Genomic DNA, 19274 nt, shown 5'->3' on the forward strand with positions numbered 1-19274 from the left:
GTAGTATTAGTAGATTTTGACCTGCAACTCTTTTAAACTGGATGTCAAATTAAGCTTGTTTCACATTTGCGTTTGCCGATGCAGCACACTGTTCCAGCCCCGGAGCAGCCTGCTGGATCTTGCATTGCCAGACAGATGTCCAGCCCCATTAGCTATAATGGGTGTCCAGCAGTGATCTGGCAAATATAACAAGAATCGGCCAGACAATTACCGCTGCACACAGCTGTTTTTGTCCAGCCAATTCCCAGTATTTTATGCCAGAACAGGCTCCTGGCAGTGTAAAACAAGCCTTATACATTTATTAACAGAAGCCCAGGCTGCTGTCATACAAACAGTATACAGTTGATAGAGCGCAGACTTTTACTGGCCCAAGTTTCACCTGTACCTCTAGGTCAGAGATCAACAGCTTTCGGCACACCAACTGTTTTGAAACTACAACTCCCAGAATGTTCTATTAACTTCTGTGGTAGTTAGAAAAACAGGCAAGTATGTTTGCATGCTGGAAGTTGCAGTTTTACAGCAGCGAGAGTGCTGAAGGTTGATCCCTGCTCTAGGGTATCACAAAGTGAGATCAACTGTGTGATCAATCTCACAACTAAAGACCTGAAGAATGTTTCCTACCTTTACTTGCTCTAACAAATACAAACCGGATTCCAAAAAAGTTGGGACACTATACAAATCGTGAATAAAAACTGAATGCAATGATGTGGAGGTGCCAACTTCTAATATTTTATTCAGAATAGAACATAAATCACGGAACAAAAGTTTAAACTGAGAAAATGTACCATTTTAAGGGAAAAATATGTTGAATCAGAATTTCATGGTGTCAACAAATCCCCAAAAAGTTGGGACAAGGCCATTTTCACCACTGTGTGGCATCTCCCCTTCTTCTTACAACACTCAACAGACGTCTGGGGACCGAGGAGACCAGTTTCTCAAGTTTAGAAATAGGAATGCTCTCCCATTCTTGTCTAATACAGGCCTCTAACTGTTCAATCGTCTTGGGCCTTCTTTGTTGCACCTTCCTCTTTATGATGCGCCAAATGTTCTCTATAGGTGAAAGATCTGGACTGCAGACAGGCCATTTCAGTACCCGGATCCTTCTCCTATGCAGCCATGATGTTGTGATTGATGCAGAATGTGGTCTGGCATTATCTTGTTGAAAAATGCAGGGTCTTCCCTGAAAGAGATGACGTCTGGATGGGAGCATATGTTGTTCTAGAACCTGAATATATTTTTCTGCATTGATGGTGCCTTTCCAGACATGCAAGCTGCCCATGCCACACGCACTCATGCAACCCCATACCATCAGAGATGCAGACTTCTGAACTGAGCGTTGATAACAACTTGGGTTGTCCTTGTCCTCTTTGGTCCGGATGACATGGCGTCCCAGATTTCCAAAAAGAACTTCGAATCGTGACTCGCCTGACCACAGAACAGTCTTCCATTTTGCCACACTCCATTTTAAATGATCCCTGGCCCAGTGAAAACGCCTAAGCTTGTGGATCTTGCTTAGAAATAGCTTCTTCTTTGCACTGTAGAGTTTCAGCTGGCAACGGCGGATGGCACGGTGGATTGTGTTCACTGACAATGGTTTCTGGAAGTATTCCTGAGCCCATTCTGGGATTTCCTTTACAGTAGCATTCCTGTTTGTGGTGCAGTGTCGTTTAAGGGCCCGGAGATCACGGGCATCCAGTATGGTTTTACGGCCTTGACCTTTGCGCACAGAGATTTTTCCAGATTCGCAGAATCTTCGGATGATGTTATGCACAGTTGATGATGATAGATGCAAAGTCTTTGCAATTTTTCGCTGGGTAACACCTTTCTGATATTGCTCCACTATCTTTCTGCACAACATTGTGGGAATTGGTGATCCTCTACCCATCTTGGCTTCTGAGAGACACTGCCACTCTGAGAAGCTCTTTTTATACCCAATCATGTTGCCAATTGACCTAATTAGTGTTAATTGGTCTTCCAGCTCTACGTTATGCTCAAATTTACTTTTTCCAGCCCCTTTTTGCTACTTGTCCCAACTTTTTGGGGATTTGTTGACACCGTGAAAATTGGAATCAACGTATTTTTCCTTTAAAATTATACATTTACTCGGATTAAATGTTTGATCTGTCATCTACGTTCTATTACAAATAAAATATTGACATTTGCCATCTCCACATCATTGCATTCAGTTTTTATTCACAATTTGTTTAGTGTCCCAACTTTTTTGGAATCCGGTTTGTACTATAAACAGCTTATTGTCTTTCGGGAATTCTTGGTTCTCTGTAAATAGATTTTTAGATACCTGCAGTCCAAACTTTTACATTTCACCTTTTCCTAAGCGACTAAAGGTCCCTTTACACAGGAGGACAGAGCAGCAGATTGTCAGAAAGGAAGCATTCTTTCCCAGCAATTGCCTGCTCGCTGGTGGAGAAGACCGCTGTATTTACATTCGGTGATCTCCTCCATAGTATGTGGTGGAAAGTTCACTAATGCCATCGCTCTTCTTCATACTGACTCATTGTTTCCTGCCAGCAGATCATGCTTACACAGCACAATCTGCTGCCGGTAAACGATAATTTTTTTGTGCACACTAATGATCGAATTACCCAATGAACGAGCATTTTGCATTTTGCAGTACATTTACACCGCCAGATAATCGCTAACAAACGTTTCTGTGAATGCTTGTTAGCGATTATCTTTGGGATTCTCGACCCGTGTGAAGAGCCCTTTAGACAGGGTGCTGAATCTCCATAAACAGACCAGTCCTGTATGGAGACTTACTGGAAGTATTCCATGGTATGGAGACTTATTGGGAATGTTCTATGGGAAACAAATATGCAAAGAGGTATCTCTCTAGGAAAGAGAACCATCTCACCAATGATACCTATTGGAAGTGGATCCTTATGAATCAAGATCTGACTTTCCAACAAGCCTGATATAGTAAGTCTCCATACATAACTCGTCTCTTTAAGTTCAAAGAAATTCCACGGCACTCCCAAAAAGTAAATTAAAAGAAGTGTTCTTTAATCACCAGACCGCGACATATCAGTCCTCTCACTTGGACTTTTCTCAAGCAGTGAGGGACTTGGTCTCTTTAAGGAGATTCAGCTGCCTTCCTAACCCACTTACAGGCATTGCACAGGCATTGAGTCAACAAGAATGCTACTCCATATTGACGAGGGGCAACCAGCAAGCACCCCAAAACAGCTGTCTACGGATGGACATCTGGCCTGGCTATATCTCCTTATTAAATCCCAAGGCTCGTTGGAAAGTAAGATCTTGACTCATAGGGAGCCACTTCTAAAAGAGATGATTCTGTTTCTTGGGAAATACCTCTTTGCACCTTCTCCTAAGAAACAGGGATGGGAGGAAAAACTGGCAACACTACCTCCTGTTTGAGGTAATCAAAGGAAGGTACTTTAGAGGATATGTCATCAATACCTAGAAACTGGACAACCCCTTTATTATTGGAAATATACCTAATAAAACGCAGCACTGTTATGTCATATCAAACACACTGTTCCAAATTAGAAATCCAAAGTTGTTTAATGAAAATCATATTATTCAGCTATAAACTGTCAGTTTAACAATCGCTCTGCTACTCAAGACTCTTTTTTTTTTAAACATATATTTTATTGATTTTCAAAAGTGTAATAATGACAAATAACACCTTCCAATGTTAGATAAAGTAAAATATACAATTGGAAATAAGGGGGGAGAGGGAGGGAAGCTAGAACCATTTTGTAAAAGTTTTAAAGGAAATACTTGTGAAGGCTCAACTGGAATCTGTGGACACTGGCAAGTCAGAGACACATGCCCACGAATAATTGTACCACTTAGGCCTCATGCACACAAACTTTTTTTTTAAGGTCCGCAAAAACAGGGTCCGTAGGTCCGTGATCCGTGTCCATTTTTTCTTCCGTGGGTCTTCCTTGATTTTTGGAGGATCCACGGACATGAAGAAAAAGTTGTTTTGGTGTCCGCCTGGCCGTGCGGAGCCAAACGGATCCGTCCTGACTTACAATGCAAGTCAATGGGGACGGATCCGTTTGACGTTGACACAATATGGTGCAATTGCAAACGGATCCATCCCCCATTGACTTTCAATGTAAAGTCAGGAGTTAATATACCATAGGATCAGAGTTTTCTCCAATCCGATGGTATATTTTAACTTGAAGCGTCCCCATCACCATAGGAACGCCTCTATGTTAGAATATACCATCGGATTTGAGTTAGATCGTCAAAACTCAGATCCGACAGTATATTCTAACACAGAGGCGTTCCCATAGTGATGGGGACGCTTCAAGTTAGAATATACTAAGAACTGTGTACATGACTGCCCCCTGCTGCCTGGCAGCACCCGATCTCTTACAGGGGGCTGTGATCAGCACAATTAACCCCTCAGGTGGCGCACCTGAGGGGTAATTGTGCGTATCATAGCCCCCTGTAAAAGATCAGGTGCTGCCAGGCAGGAGGGGGCAGACCCCCCTCCCCTGTATTTAACTCATTGGTGGCCAATGGCCCCCCTCCCCTGTATTTAACTCATTGGTGGCCAGTGCGGCCCCCCTCCCTCCCCTGTATTTAACTCATTGGTGGCCAGTGCGGCCCTCCTCCCTCCCCAGTATTATATTCATTGGTGGCCAGTGCGGCCTACCCTCTCCCCCCCCCCCACCTAATTAAAATCACCTTCCCCCATCATTGGTGGCAAGTGCGGCCTCCCCTCTTCCCCTCCCCAATTAAAATCACCCCCCCCATCATTGGTGGCCAGTGCGGCCTCCCCTCTCCACCCCCCCCCTAATTAAAATCACTTTCCCCCATCATTGGTGGCAGCGGAGAGTTCCGATCGGAGTCCCAGTTTAATCGCTGGGGCTCCGATCGGTAACCATGGCAACCAGGACGCTACTGCAGTCCTGGTTGCCATGGTTACTTAGCAATTTTAGAAGCATTATACTTACCTTCGCTGTCTGTGACCGGGCGCTCCTCCTACTGGTAAGTGAAAGGTCTGTGCGGCGCATTGCCTATAGCACAGACCTGTCACTTACCAGTAGGAGGAGCGCCCGGCCGGTCACAGACATCGCAGGTAAGTATAATGCTTCTAAAAATTGTTAAGTAACCATAGCAACCAGGACTGCAGTAGCGTCCTGGTTGCCATGGTTACCGATCGGAGCCCCAGCGATTAAACTGGGACTCCGATCGGAACTATCCGCTGCCACCAATGATGGGGGAAGGTGATTTTAATTAGGGGGGGGAGGGGAGGCCGCACTGGCCACCAATGATGGGGGGGTGATTTTAATTAGGGAGGGGGGGAGAGGGGAGGCCACACTGGCCACCAATGATGGGGGGGTGATTTTAATTAGGGGGGGGGGAAGAGGGGAGGCCGCACTAGCCATCAATGATGGGGGAAGGTGATTTTAATTGGAGGGGGGAGAGGGGAGGCCGCACTGGCCACCAATGATGGGGGGAAGGTGATTTTAATTAGGTGGGGGGGTGGCCACTAATGAGTTAAATACAGGGGAGGGGGGTCTGCCCCCTCCTGCCTGGCAGCACCTGATCTCTTACAGGGGGCTATGATACGCACAATTAACCTCTCAGGTGCGGCACCTGAGGGGTTAATTGTGCGGATCACAGCCCCCTGTAAGAGATCGGGTGCTGCCAGGCAGCAGGGGGCAGTCATGTACAAAGTTCTTAGTATATTCTAACTTGAAGCGCCCCATCACCATAGGAACGCCTCTGTGTTAGAATATACTGTCGGATTTGAGTTATCACGAAGTGAAAACTCAGCTCTGAAAAAACTTTTATGCAGACGGATCTGCGATCCGTCTGTGTAAAAGTAGCCTACGGCCACGGATCACGGACGCGGATGCCACTCTTGTGTGCATCCGTGTTTTTTCATGGACCCATTGACTTGAATGGGTCCGTGAACCGTTGTCCATCAAAAAATTAGGACAGGACAGGAAACGGACAGGAAACACGGATCACGGCCGCGGATGAACAACGGTGCATTTTCCGAGTTTTCAACGGACCCATTGAAAGTCAATGGGTCAGCAGAAAATCACGGACAACGGAACAACGGCCACGGATGCACACAACGGTCGTGTGCATGAGGCCTTATACCTAGTAAATTAAGTTACCAAAGGGTGAAACAAAACTTGTTGAACCAAAAAAAAATTGAACTAAAAAGAAGAACTTGTAAAGTCCGGTTCTATGTGAACCAATGCGGCCCCAGGTCGCTTTTCAGTGGGGGGTGGTAAACATGGTGAATCAATTGTTGATTAGAGAATAAGATGTGTGTCTAGTCTCATCTCTGGAATAGTGAGTCCGGTGACGTTGCTGTTGAAGTGACCTAAAAACATAGGCTTAGGAAAAAGGAGAAGAGAGGAGAGCTAGAAATAAAGAAAATATAGGAGAAAAAGGAGATTCAAACAAAAGTATATAGCCTTAATCAAGTCACAAGGTGACGGAGTCATTTTGGAGATGCAGAGGATTTTGGAGATCCCACCACTGTCCACCCAGAGGACAGATTATGTGGTTTCTTCTTGGGAGGACTGTTCAAAGCATCTGTTGGATTGATCAGAGAGTGCTTGGTGAGGAAGTTGGTTGAGCCATTGCGGTGAACGATAGGTTTAACTGGAAAGCTCCACTTATATGGAATTTTTTGCTCTCTCGGGATTTGTGTCGTTTTTGTAAATTCTCTTTTTTTTGCTAAGGTAGCAGGTGAGAGATCTGTATTTCTGGTCTCTTAGCTGCAGCTTTGAGGAGAGAATCTTTAATGTGATAATAGATTCAGTGGGGGGGATGCGTATTAGGACAGTACACAAATGTGATACCTCTTGGCGCAAACACGACTTCAATGGATGTTTATAAAACATTTTTTTATTTAGTAATAAGCGACAACGCGTTTCGGAGTAAGTGTACTCCTTTCTCAAGTCTGATAAAAAAAACATAATGTTTGATAAAAGGTGACATATAGCAATAAAAAGGTTTATTGGTGCCAAGAACATATAGGAATAAGAAAATTATTCAATGCATAAAAGAGAATAAATTATTTAAATAAATAATTAATTTAAAAACATTTCTTGAATAAATTTGAGATTGCTAAAAGTACAATTCATAAGCTACCATAGGTATACAATGAAAAATGCAAGGGGCACGTAGGTCAAATGTCAGAGATATAAGGCCATCCTGGAATTCATGATTGTGTAATAATAACAATTGGTACGGTTCGCAAATAATAAGGTGATGAATAATGCATAGTTTGAGTCGCATATAGTGAAAGGATTGCAAAATGAATGAAACAACAAGAGGAAAGGTAGAATACACAGGGTTAAAAGGGTACATTGAAGTCCTAAATGATAAGAGTAGTAGAATTATTGTGATTACCTATGGGGTCCGTGCTGATGCAGATAGCGTGGATTCTCACATGTGGATAGTCAAAGCTGTGGGACAATTAGATACATGCAAAAATGATATAAGGGGTCCTGGGTCAAAGGAAATTACATGTGGCTATTTCATGAATGGAGACTGGGGTATACTGTGATTATAATAACACATCTGGTGTACAATTAGATAAATGTGAATTGACATAAGAGATGCTGGGTAAAAAATAAATGGTTATTTCAGGGAAAACTATTATAGTGGCTATTTTACAGAAAAGGGCTGGGATATGATAGTGCATCTGGTGTTCTAAAAGAGAAGGAGAGCAATATGGACGGAGTTCAATACCTGTGGGATCCATGCAGATACAGGCAGCGCGGCCTGAGAAAGAGCTCATTCAAGAGCCGAGGGGGGGGGGGGCGGGGTCTCGAATTGACAGCTTGCTGATCCAAAGCTGTCCTGTGCTGCGTGCGTGCGCTGTGTGTGCGCACTGGGTGCCAGAGCGCAGCGGCTCATTCATCTGTAATGGGATGGAGAGGAGAGTGAATATAATGAATGGAAATAAGAGGGACAGGCTGTCATGGGGATGGTTGGAATGGATGAGGTTTGAAGGGGTTTGGGAATAAAACTAGATTATGGAGACAGGGTGGTATTGGGAATGGATATGGCTGATTTTTGGTAAGGAATACTAAGAGGGGAAGGACAAAAGAACTGATGATGTCTGAGGGAATATTGGGAGTTAGGAGATTGGGAGTTGTGGGGATACTGAGTTGATGGGGGAATGTAGGAATGGAGCGATTATAACAATGGAAGAAGGTGAAATCATATTAGGAACGGTGAAGTAACTGGGGAGATATGACTATGGAAGCAAGGCAGGGGGAAGATGTTGGAGGCAAGAACTAGGCTGGATTATATGGACCAATGTGTTTGTTCGAACGGGTGGACCAACTGGGAAGGGGGGAGAGATGAAAGGGATGAATACTGGAATATATGAATAAATGTTGATAAAATGGAAAAATGAAATAAATATAGAACATAACGGTAAGGATGGGGCGGACAGTTGGGGGTGTAGCAGGGTATGGGTAGAACTGAATAGTGGTTAGGGTGGTCCCAGGGTGAGAGGACTGGTGCGGAGGGGCTTATTGGGGTGGAAGGTCAGAGGTTAATTAGAAACAGTTGCTCTCAAGGGATTCATTTAGGCCATAAGGTTCTAATGTTTGCATCTTAAAGATCCAAAACATTTCTTTTACGTCTCAGTTTCTGGAAATGATTAGCGTGAGTGGCAGAACTATGTTCGATCGGTGTTATAGAGAGGTTTGCGGGGTCCTTATTGTGAGCTTGAAAAAAATGTCTGGATACTCCATGTTTCATAAAGCCATTCGTTATGTTCCAGCGATGTTTATTGATTCTTTCCCTTAGGGTCAGGATAGTGGGGCCTATATACTGTAGTCCACATGTGCATTCCAATAGATAGATGACATACGTGGATGAACAATATAAGAAATATTTGATCTCGAATTGTTCTCCAGTGGTATTGCTTGAAAATTTGGTGACTCAGGAAGAAATATTGAGACAACATTTGCACCGACGGTGTCCACATTTATAGCTCCCAAGGAATTGAGGAAATAGGGTGGCGGGATGTGGTATGTTCTGTTTTTGGTCCTGTAACCGACTAGGAGCAATGAGATTCTTGAGGGTTTGGGGCCTCCTAAAGGTAATTTGAGATCTTGGGCGAATGTGTTTCTTTAAAAACAGATCTGCGGGGGGGGGGGGGCGGAGCTAGCGCCTGAACTGACCGGACACATGCGGCAGTAGCTCCGTTGGGTAAATCGCCCATACAGCCTGGTTTTTTAGCTTGTTCGATCCAGGATGGTGAAGATAGGAGGCTCTAAAGCTGGCGATTCCTCCAGCCATCAAAGAACCTCAAATAACGAAGGGGAGATGGACAAATTTATCAAAAAAGCTGCCTCTGCCTATGCCGCAAGAGAAACCAAGATGGCGCCGACCTCGCCGCGCACTACTGGCCACAAGCAGACGGAGGTTCCTGACACCGCTCACGGAGGTGAGGATGATGCAGACACCCTGCCCATCTCCCATATGTACCTCAGAGAAGCCCTCGCCTACTCACTGGCATCTGCTTTGGAGCCCCTGAGCTCCGACCTCTTGGCTATAAAGAAGGACGTCCGACACATAGGACGCAGGGTGGGATCATTGGAGGAGTCTCAAACTGCCATGATCCAGCACCAAATTGCAGTCAAACATAACCTCCATGCGATACAATTCAATATGAACTCTCTTTATAATGCCATAGAGGATCAAGAAAACGCTTCAGGGGTATACCAGAGCTGGTTGCCCCTGGGGACATACCCAATACCATTGTTCAGATATGCCTATCTCTCCTGGGCCCAGATTCTGCGCATGAAGTGCTCCTGGAAAGAGCCCATAGGGCTCTGAAGCCTAAACCTGCATCCACAGCCCCTCCCAGGGACATTATCTGCAAGTTTCTTCACTTTCCAGTCAAAGAGGCTGTTATCTCCAAAGCCAGGGAAGCAAAATCGGTGAAATGGGATGGCCAGGACATTCTCATATTCCAAGACCTTACCAAATCAACCATGAGGAAGAGACGGGCCTTAAAGCCACTAACAGATTGGCTCAGATCAAAGAACGTCCCATACAGATGGTCCTTCCTTTTTGGACTCTCCTTTATGCATGAGGGACACAGGATGAACATCTCCTCGTTCCTGGACCTGGACCAAGTATTCGACCATCTGGGGATTGAACCCCTAGAAATACAAAACTGGGACCCTGTCCAGGACCTACCACCACTTGAGCTCTGGGAAAAGCAGCAAACCTCTAAACCCCAAAGGGGCAGAAGAGGAAACTCCAAATCAACACCCAGAAGACTTACAATGGGAGAATGAGATGAACTTATCCAGCTTGTTTCATAAGGAACCTCCTCAGTGGGGTCACACCAGCCCAAATTCAATTGCTACCTTTTCTCATCCCTCTTCCTGTCAGTCCTCCCTCCTTCAGCTTATTCTGATACTCCTTTTCTGGATCCCTATCTCCACTAAGGGCGATACAACTTGTCACTTTGTAACCCCCCTCCTTCTCTTCTCTTCACTCCCCCTGCTCTCTTACTTCTCAACTCCTTCACTCCTAAAATACATGACTGTAATGTCTTGTATAACTTCTTCCTCTGCAAACAAACTCCCTTGGGAGTTATGCTACCTACCACTTAGTAATCTGCATACATTTTTGCTCATATTGTTATGTTTTACTGTGCCTATTAACTATGTTTCTGTTCTTAGACATGGGTGGTCTGGAAACAGGCTACTATACTACTGTTCCAGATGGTTGTTGGGAGTTCCCTCCTCTCGGGGCGGTACTCTCCCTCTCCCCCCACCAGCTGATTATACCTACGTGGCCAGATTAACCTTTGCACCCCCTATCCTCACTCTCACATCCCAACATGAATAACCTCAGATTAGTTTTGTATAATGTTAAAGGACTGAGGTCACCATCTAAGAGATGCCAAATTTTCTCACTTTTGAATAAGGAAAGGTGTTCGATAGTCTTCCTCCAGGAAACTCATTTTAAACATGGCAATTATCCTAACCTCTCCTTCTCCAAATTTCCCAACTAGTATCACTGTGGGGCCGGGGGTTCCGCCTCGAGGGGAGTTAGTATTGGTTTCCATAAAGGGCTAGCTTTCAAATACAAATCCCATACCCAGGATCCTGAGGGTAGATACCTCATCTTGAAGGGCCATGTTGAGCAAACCCTATTCACATTTGTGAATGTATACGCCCCAAATATGAATCAAATCAATTGGCTCCCCTCCCTCTTTTCGCTGGTTGAAACCCACAGAGAGGGGATCCTAATTATAGCTGGGGACTTTAACTTGGCCGTTAACCCTCTCATAGATACCTCCTCCATGAGATCCTCTATCCCCTCAAAAGCTCTCAAACTACTGCAAACCAAACTTTTCAATTTAGGGGTACTAGATACTTGGCACTGCCTTAATCCTAATTCACTTGATTACTCTTTCTATTCTTCAGCAAACAACTCATATAGCAGAATAGACTACAACTTTATCTCAAGAGAACACCTACAAATCTGCTCTTCAGCCAAGATTGGCAATATGACACTCTCGGATCACTCTCCAATATTCTGCGATGTTTGTCCTGCCCCCAGGGCGGGTAAGAATATTAACTGGAGGTTCAATGAGTCCTTGCTGGGTAATCCTAACTACAAATCCCAAATTTCCTCCTACCTGGACGATTATTTCTCCACTAACAATACCCCGGATGTGTCCCCCCAGGTTCTGTGGGATGCCCACAAGGCCTATATTAGAGGCAGATTAATCGGCCTCTGCTCTTTCCTCAAAAAGGAATCTGAGAGAAAATTCACAACCCTACTTTTAAGAATACACATACTAGAAAAAGCTCATAAACAATCCTTACTTGCTCAGCAACTTGCAGAACTTTCTTCTCTCAGAACTGAACTGAAGAATCTTCAGAATGAGCGTTCAGCCAAGTATTTCTTGTCTGCTCAACAGAAATTCTTCGCACATGGTAACAAAGCTTCAAAATTTATGATGCAGAGAATTAAACAGAGAGGAAATTCTCGTCACGTTCAGAGCATTAAATCCCCACAGGGAGACCTACTATTTAAAGCAGAAGAGATTGCTGAACAGTTCAAACTATTTTATGAGACATTATACAATCTACCTACCTCTAAGCTCCCAGATCCCTCCAAGGGGAGAGAGGCCAATATTAATTCGTTCCTAGATTCTCTCTCTCAACTCCCGACTCTTACAATATCCCTATCGTAACTCCCTAGTTAAACCATTTGCTATCTCCGATTTGACATTGGCCGTCAACTCCACCCCTAAAGGTAAATGCCCAGGCCCTGACGGCCTACCTTTATCTTACTACTCAGCCTTCAGAAACTCCTTTCTTCCCTTCCTACTTCCAATATGCAACCTCACTATGCTCAACCACTCCGTCTCTGCTGACTTGACTAGAGCCACCATCACAATCATCCCCAAGGAAGGCAAAGACCCAACATCATGCTCCAGTTACCGTCCCATCTCACTACTCAATGTAGATCTTAAACTATTAGCCAAGATGCTTGCCACTAGATTACAAGGCCTTTTACCCAGCTTGATCCACTTTGATCAGGTGGGATTTGTCAGGGGAAGGAAAGGACAATACCACAAAGGTCTTAAATGCCCTATTTTACGCCTCCCATAAATCCACCCCCCTGGTCCTGATTGGCACGGACGCCGAAAAAGCATTTGACAAAGTTGACTGGTCTTATATCAAGCTGGCTCTGTCCAGATTTCAGATTCCTGAACCCTACATTAATGCGATGTTCTCTATGTATTCCTACTACACCGTCTGTGTTGGTCAATGGAATCTTATCCTCCCCTTTCCCAATCAGGAACGGAACGAGACAGGGGTGTCCTCTATCCCCTCTCCTCTTTGTCCTGGTGATGGAGACTCTTCTGCAAGCTCTCAGACAGGAAAATGAGATCAGAGGCCTACTTGTGGAGGGTTTTGAGTTCAAGCTTGCTGCTTTTGCAGATGACTTACTGATCCTCACAACAAACCCCTGTAAATCTATGAATATCATCCTGTCGATACTTAGTCACTTTGGTTCCCTATCTAATTTAAAAGTTAATCCCTCCAAATCCCAAGTACTTCATATTGGCCTCCCCCCCCCCCCCCCCCCCCAGTTCTCTCGTCCCTCAAGACAAATTCCCCATTTAATTGGCACACCCAACAACTGACATACCTTGGGGTGAAGCTTGCCCCTCATCTGTCAGAATTTATTTAAGCTAAACTACAAACCCCTGCTGCTCTCAATAACGCCCAGCTGGACTCATTGGACTTTCCATACCTATCTTGGTTTGGGAAGAAGAACCTCCTCATGTCTCTGGTAATCCCAAGACTAACTTACCTGATGCAAGTCCTCCCTATTGAGATCCCCAAAACCTACTTTGCCTCCCTAAATAAGCTGATTCGCAGATACATATGGCAGGGGAGAAGCCCACGCATCTCATTTGACACGCTTACTAAGTCTAGAGCCCATGGAGTTATTGGTCTACCTGACCCTGAAACTTACATGAAAGCTATCCAACTCTCCAGGGCTGTGGATTGGATTAGAATCCCCACCCATAAAACATGGCTTATCCTGGAAAATGCCTTCCTCCACACTCCTGCCCGGGCCCTTCTGCTGGCTGACAGACCACCTCCGACACCCAGCTCTATTCCTAACTCCATGATTCGTAACACCCTGATCGCCGAACAGTGTGCTGTCTTCCTGGCGCTAGAGTTCGACACATCGCGGATAGGGTTGACAGATTACTGGGAGGGGCTGGAGAAGATCCAGTGGTCATGGTCCATATCGGAACCAATGACAAAGTTAGAGGTAGGTGGAGAGTCCTTAAAAATGATTTCAGGGATTTAGGTCAAAAGCTTAGGGCAAGGACCTCAAAGGTAGTATTTTGCAAAAATACTGCCTGTACCACGGGCCACACAAGAAAGGCAGCAGGAGATAGGGAGATTAACAAGTGGCTCAAGAACTGGTGTAGGAAGGAGGGGTTTGGGTTCCTGGAGAACTGGTCCGTCTTCTCTATCGGCTACAGGCTCTATCGTAGGGACGTGCTGCCCCTTTAATGGGGAAGGGCAGCTGTGTTGGGGAAAAAGATGGCTAGAAGGTTGGAGGAGTGTTTAAACTAGGGAGTGGGGGGAGGGAAATTACATTATAGGAGGGGAAGATAGTGCAGATAGAGACCGGGGGCAAGGTAGTGGGACGGGGGAGGAATGGAAGAAGGGACTAGAACAGTTCAGAAGGAAAGGTGTAGGGTAAAAAATATACATAAACCTCTCAAATGTATGTATACTAATGCCAGAAGCCTGACTAATAAAACTGGGGAGCTGGAATTAGTGATGTGTGAGGAGAACTACGACATAGTGGGAATAACTGAGACATGGCTGGATGATAGCTATGACTGGGAAGATAATGTACAAGGTTACAGTCTGTTTAGAAAGGATCGTCAAAACCGGAGAGGGGGAGGGGTTTGCCGTTTATGTAAAGTCTTGTCTAAAGCCCACACTCCGTGAAGATATAAGTGAGGGACATAAACATGTGGAGTCACTGTGGGTAGAGATACATGGAGCTAAAAACAATAATAAATTACTAAAAGGAGTTTACTATAAACCATATAATATACCAGAGTCCACAGAAAATCTACTACTAAACGAGATAGACAAGGCAGAAAATCATAATGAGGTGGTTATTATGGGGGACTTCAACTACCCATATATAGACAGGGAAACTGAAACTTGTATATCTCATAAAGGAAACAGGTTCTTGGCAATAACCAAAGACAATTTCCTCTCCCAACTGGTTCAGGACCCGACTAGAGGGATGGCCATACTGGACTTAGTAATAACCAATAGGCCTGACAGAACAACAGACGTGCAGGTTGGGGGACACCTGGGAAATAGTGACCATAAAGTAATAACTTTCCAATTATCATTCAAAAGACCGTTTCTACAGGGAGGAAAAAAAATACCAGACTTCAAAAAAGCTACATTTAGCCACAAAAAAGCTAAATTTAGCCAACTAAGAGGGGCCATAGGCCTGACTAACTGGGACAAAGTCCTTAAAAATAAAAATACAGCCACAAAATGGGATATCTTTAAAAGCATCCTAAAATCTCATTGTGAGAGGTACATACCATATGGGAATAAAAGGTTAAGGAACAAAAAGAAACCAATGTGGATAAATAGAACTATAAAGAAAGCAATAAATGACAAAAAGAAAGCATATAAATCACTAAAACAGGAGGGTAGCACGGAAGCACTGAAAAACTATAAGGAAAAAAATAGAACCTGTAAAAAACAAATAAAAGCGGCCAAACTAGAGACCGAAAGTATAATTGCCAAAGAGAGTAAAACTAACCCTAAAATGTTCTTCAATTATATAAATGTTAAAAAGTATAAATCTGAAGGTGTCGGCCGTTTAAAAAGTAATGAGGGGGGAGTCGCAGAGAGCGACGAGGAGAAAGCAAAACTGTTAAATATATTTTTCTCCAGTGTATTCACTGAGGAAAATAAACTGTCAGATGACATGCAGAATGTAAAAATAAATTCCCCATTAAAAGTGTCCTGTCTGACCCAGGAAGAAGTACATCAGCGACTTAAAAATATTAAAATAGACAAATCGCCAGGACCGGATGGCATACACCCCCGTATCCTAAGGGAATTAAGTAATGTTATAGCCAGACCCTTATTTCTGATATTTGCGGACTCTATACTGAGCGCATGGCAAATGTGGTGCCAATATTCAAAAAGGGTCCAAAAACAGAGCCTGGAAACTATAGGCCGGTAAGTTTAACATCTGTTGTGGGTAAACTGTTTGAAGGTTTTCTAAGAGATGCTATCTTAGAGCATCTCAACGGAAATAAGCAAATAACGCCATATCAGCATGGCTTCATGAGGGATGGGTCATGCCAAACTAATTTAATCAGTTTGGCCTCATGCACACGACAATATTTTTTCACGGTCCGCAAAACGGGGTTCCGTTGTTCCGTGATCCGTTTCCATTTTTGTCCGTGTGTCTTCCTTGATTTTTGGAGGATCACCAGACATGAAAAGTGAAAAAAAAATCTAAGTCAAGTTTGCCTTGAAAATGATAGGAAAAAAACGGACACGGATCACGGACGCGGATGACAATCTTGTGTGCCTCCGTCTTCACGGACCCATTGACTTGAATGGGTCTGCGAACCGTTGTCCGTGAAAAAAATAGGACAGGTCATATTTTTTTATCGGACTGGAAAAACGGATCACGGACGCGCATGACAAACGGTGCATTTTCCGAGTTTTCAACGGACCCATTGAAAGTCAATGGGTCCGCACAAAATCATGGAAAACGGAACAACGGACACGGAACCCAACAACGGTCGTGTGCATGAGGCCTTTCTATGAGGAGGTAAGTTCTAGACTTGACAGCGGCGAATCAATGGATGTCGTATATCTGGACTTCTCCAAAGCATTTGACACTGTACTACATAAAAGGTTAGTATATAAAATGAGAATGCTCGGATGGGAGAAAACGTCTGTCTGTATGTGGGTAAGTAACTGGCTCAATGATAGAAAACAGAAGGTGGTTATTAACGGTACACACTCAGATTGGGTTACTGTCACTAGTGGGGTACCTCTGGGATCAGTATTGAGCCCTATTCTCTTCAATATATTTATTAAAGGGAATCTGTCACCGGGATTTTGGGTATAGAGCTGAGGACATGGGTTGCTAGATGGCCGCTAGCACATCCACAATATCCAGTCCCCATAGCTCTGTGTGCTTTTATTGTGTAAAAAAAACGATTTGATACATATGCAAATTAACCTGAGATGAGTCCTTTACGTGAGATGAGTCAGGGACAGGACTCATCTCAGGTTAATTTGCATATGTATCAAATCTGTTTTTTTGCACAATAAAAGCACACAGAGCTGTGGGGACTGGGTATTGTGGATGTGCTAGCGGCCATCTAGCAACCCATGTCCTCAGCTCTATACACAAAATTCCGGTGACAGGTTCCCTTTAATGATCTTGTAGAAGGCTTGCATAGTAAAGTATAAATTTTCGCAGATGACACTAAACTGTGTAAAGTAATTAACACTGAAGAGGACAGTATACTACTACAGAGGGATCTGAATAGATTGGCTTGGGCAGATAAGTGGCAGATGAGGTTTAACACTGACAAATGTAAAGTTATGCACATGGGAAGGAATAATGCAAGTCACCCGTACATACTAAATGGTAAAACACTTGGTAACACTGACATGGAAAAGGATCTAGGAATTTTAATAAACAGCAAACTAAGCTGCAAAAAAAAGTGTCAGGCAGCTGCTGCCAAGGCCAATAAGATAAAGTTGTCTAACACAACATGTCCATTGCTATCAGGAGCTACAAGTCAATGACCACTTATATGCAGACTTCTGTGATTAAAACCACCTGTGCCGAATGGGAGGAGTGCTGATACCAGTAGTAAAGAAGAAAGATTTAAATAATAGTCAGGGGGAGAAAAACAGAACTGGATCGCATATCCACAATGCTATGCTTTGTGGTCATTGACCTGCAGCTCCTGATAGTAGTGGACATGTTGTGTTAGACAACTGTTCACATGGTGCAGTACTGCGTGGTGGCCTTTGTTTTTGTGACATTGTTCTGGTGGGTTGGTGGGACCCAGTTGCCATGGGTGGCATTGTCGGACAGCAGGGTTGCTGTTTGACTCCTGGGTCCCGCTGCCTACTAGGGCAGTGCCGCTTTGTCACCGCATTGTGCTGCACCTTTTTGTCAGAGTAGGTCCCACTCAAAGAGGCGACCTTGGCGTGGTGAGTGGGCTTATGCCTTTTGATCAAAATGTACACTAATGCCTCTGGTACAGCATGCAGTATGGGGAGCTGTACACTTTAAAATGGCGCTGAGAAGCGAGTTCAGATCAAAGCATAGCACTGTGGATGTGCGATCCAGTTCTGTTTTTCTCCCCATGATAAAAGAAGGTTTGTACACAAACATAGTAGAGGATTCTTTACGGTTAGAGAACTGAGACTATGGAACTCTCTGCCTGAGGAGGTGGTGATGGTGAGTACAATAAAGGAATTCAAGAGGGGCCTGGATGTATTTCTGGAGCATATAATATTACAGGCTATAGCTACTAGAGAGGGGTCGTTGATCCAGGGAGTTATTCTGATTGCCTGATTGGAGTCGGGAAGGAATTTTTTATTCCCCTAAAGTAGGGAAAATTGGCTTCTACCTCACTTTTTTTTTTTTGCCTTCCTCTGGATCAACTTGCAGGATGACAGGCCGAACTGGATGGACAATTATCTTTTTTCGGCCTTGTGTACTATGTTACTATGTTATGTACTATGTTACCCTAAAGGTTTGGAGGTGGTTCACCTAAAGAATTAAGGGAAAGCTGTCCTATCCCCTTAAAGGGAACCTGTCACTGGGATTTTGTGTATAGAGCTGAGGACATGGGTTGCTAGATGGCCGCTAGCAGATCCGCAATACCCAGTCCTCATAGCTCTGTGTGCTTTTATTGTGTAAAAAAACGGATTTGATACATATGTAAATTAACCTGAGATGAGTCCTGTACGTGAGATGAGTCAGGGACAGGACTCATCTCAGGTTAATTTGCATATGTATCAAATCGTATTTCTGATATTTTAGATCAAGACGGTTGTATACTTCCTGATTCTGAACTCCACATGAAGCTTGGACTACCCACTCAAAACTATATGCTCATGCGTTTTCTATAGTCAGAATCACTCCTTCTTATAAGAAATACTCCCCCTCCGAGAGAGGCCAGCTGGTTTGAGAGGCTGATGGGCAACTTGCTACCCCCTCCTAAAATAATATCAACAATATATAAGTCTCTTAAGACCTCTCCTACTAGTGCAAAATCTGCTGTGATTGGTCTTTGGGAGAGCGGACCCTGTCGGCTTCTGAAACTGCAAAAATATTGATTACCCCTCACAAGATCTCTAGATGCATTCGTATCCAAGAAAACTGTTACAAAATCCTATTATGCTGGTATAGGACCCCAGACAAGACTTGTCTTTATAAACCTGGATCTCCAGATGTTTGTTGGAGATGCCATAAAGAAAAAGGTACTTATCTTCACATCTGGTGGTCTTGCGAACCAATCAAGGCCTGGTGGTCTAAAATAGTTAAAATCAGCAACCAGATTTGCAAGACCTCCTTTCCCTGCACCCCCGAATTGGCTCTGCTTACTCTCGGAGTAGGAGGACTAAATCCACATAAGGCTTCTCTCTTTTCTCTATTACTAGCAGCGGCCAGAATACTCTTGCCTTCCCATTGAC

Source organism: Bufo bufo, chromosome 5 (assembly GCF_905171765.1).
Source record: "Bufo bufo chromosome 5, aBufBuf1.1, whole genome shotgun sequence".
Taxonomy (NCBI): domain Eukaryota; kingdom Metazoa; phylum Chordata; class Amphibia; order Anura; family Bufonidae; genus Bufo; species Bufo bufo.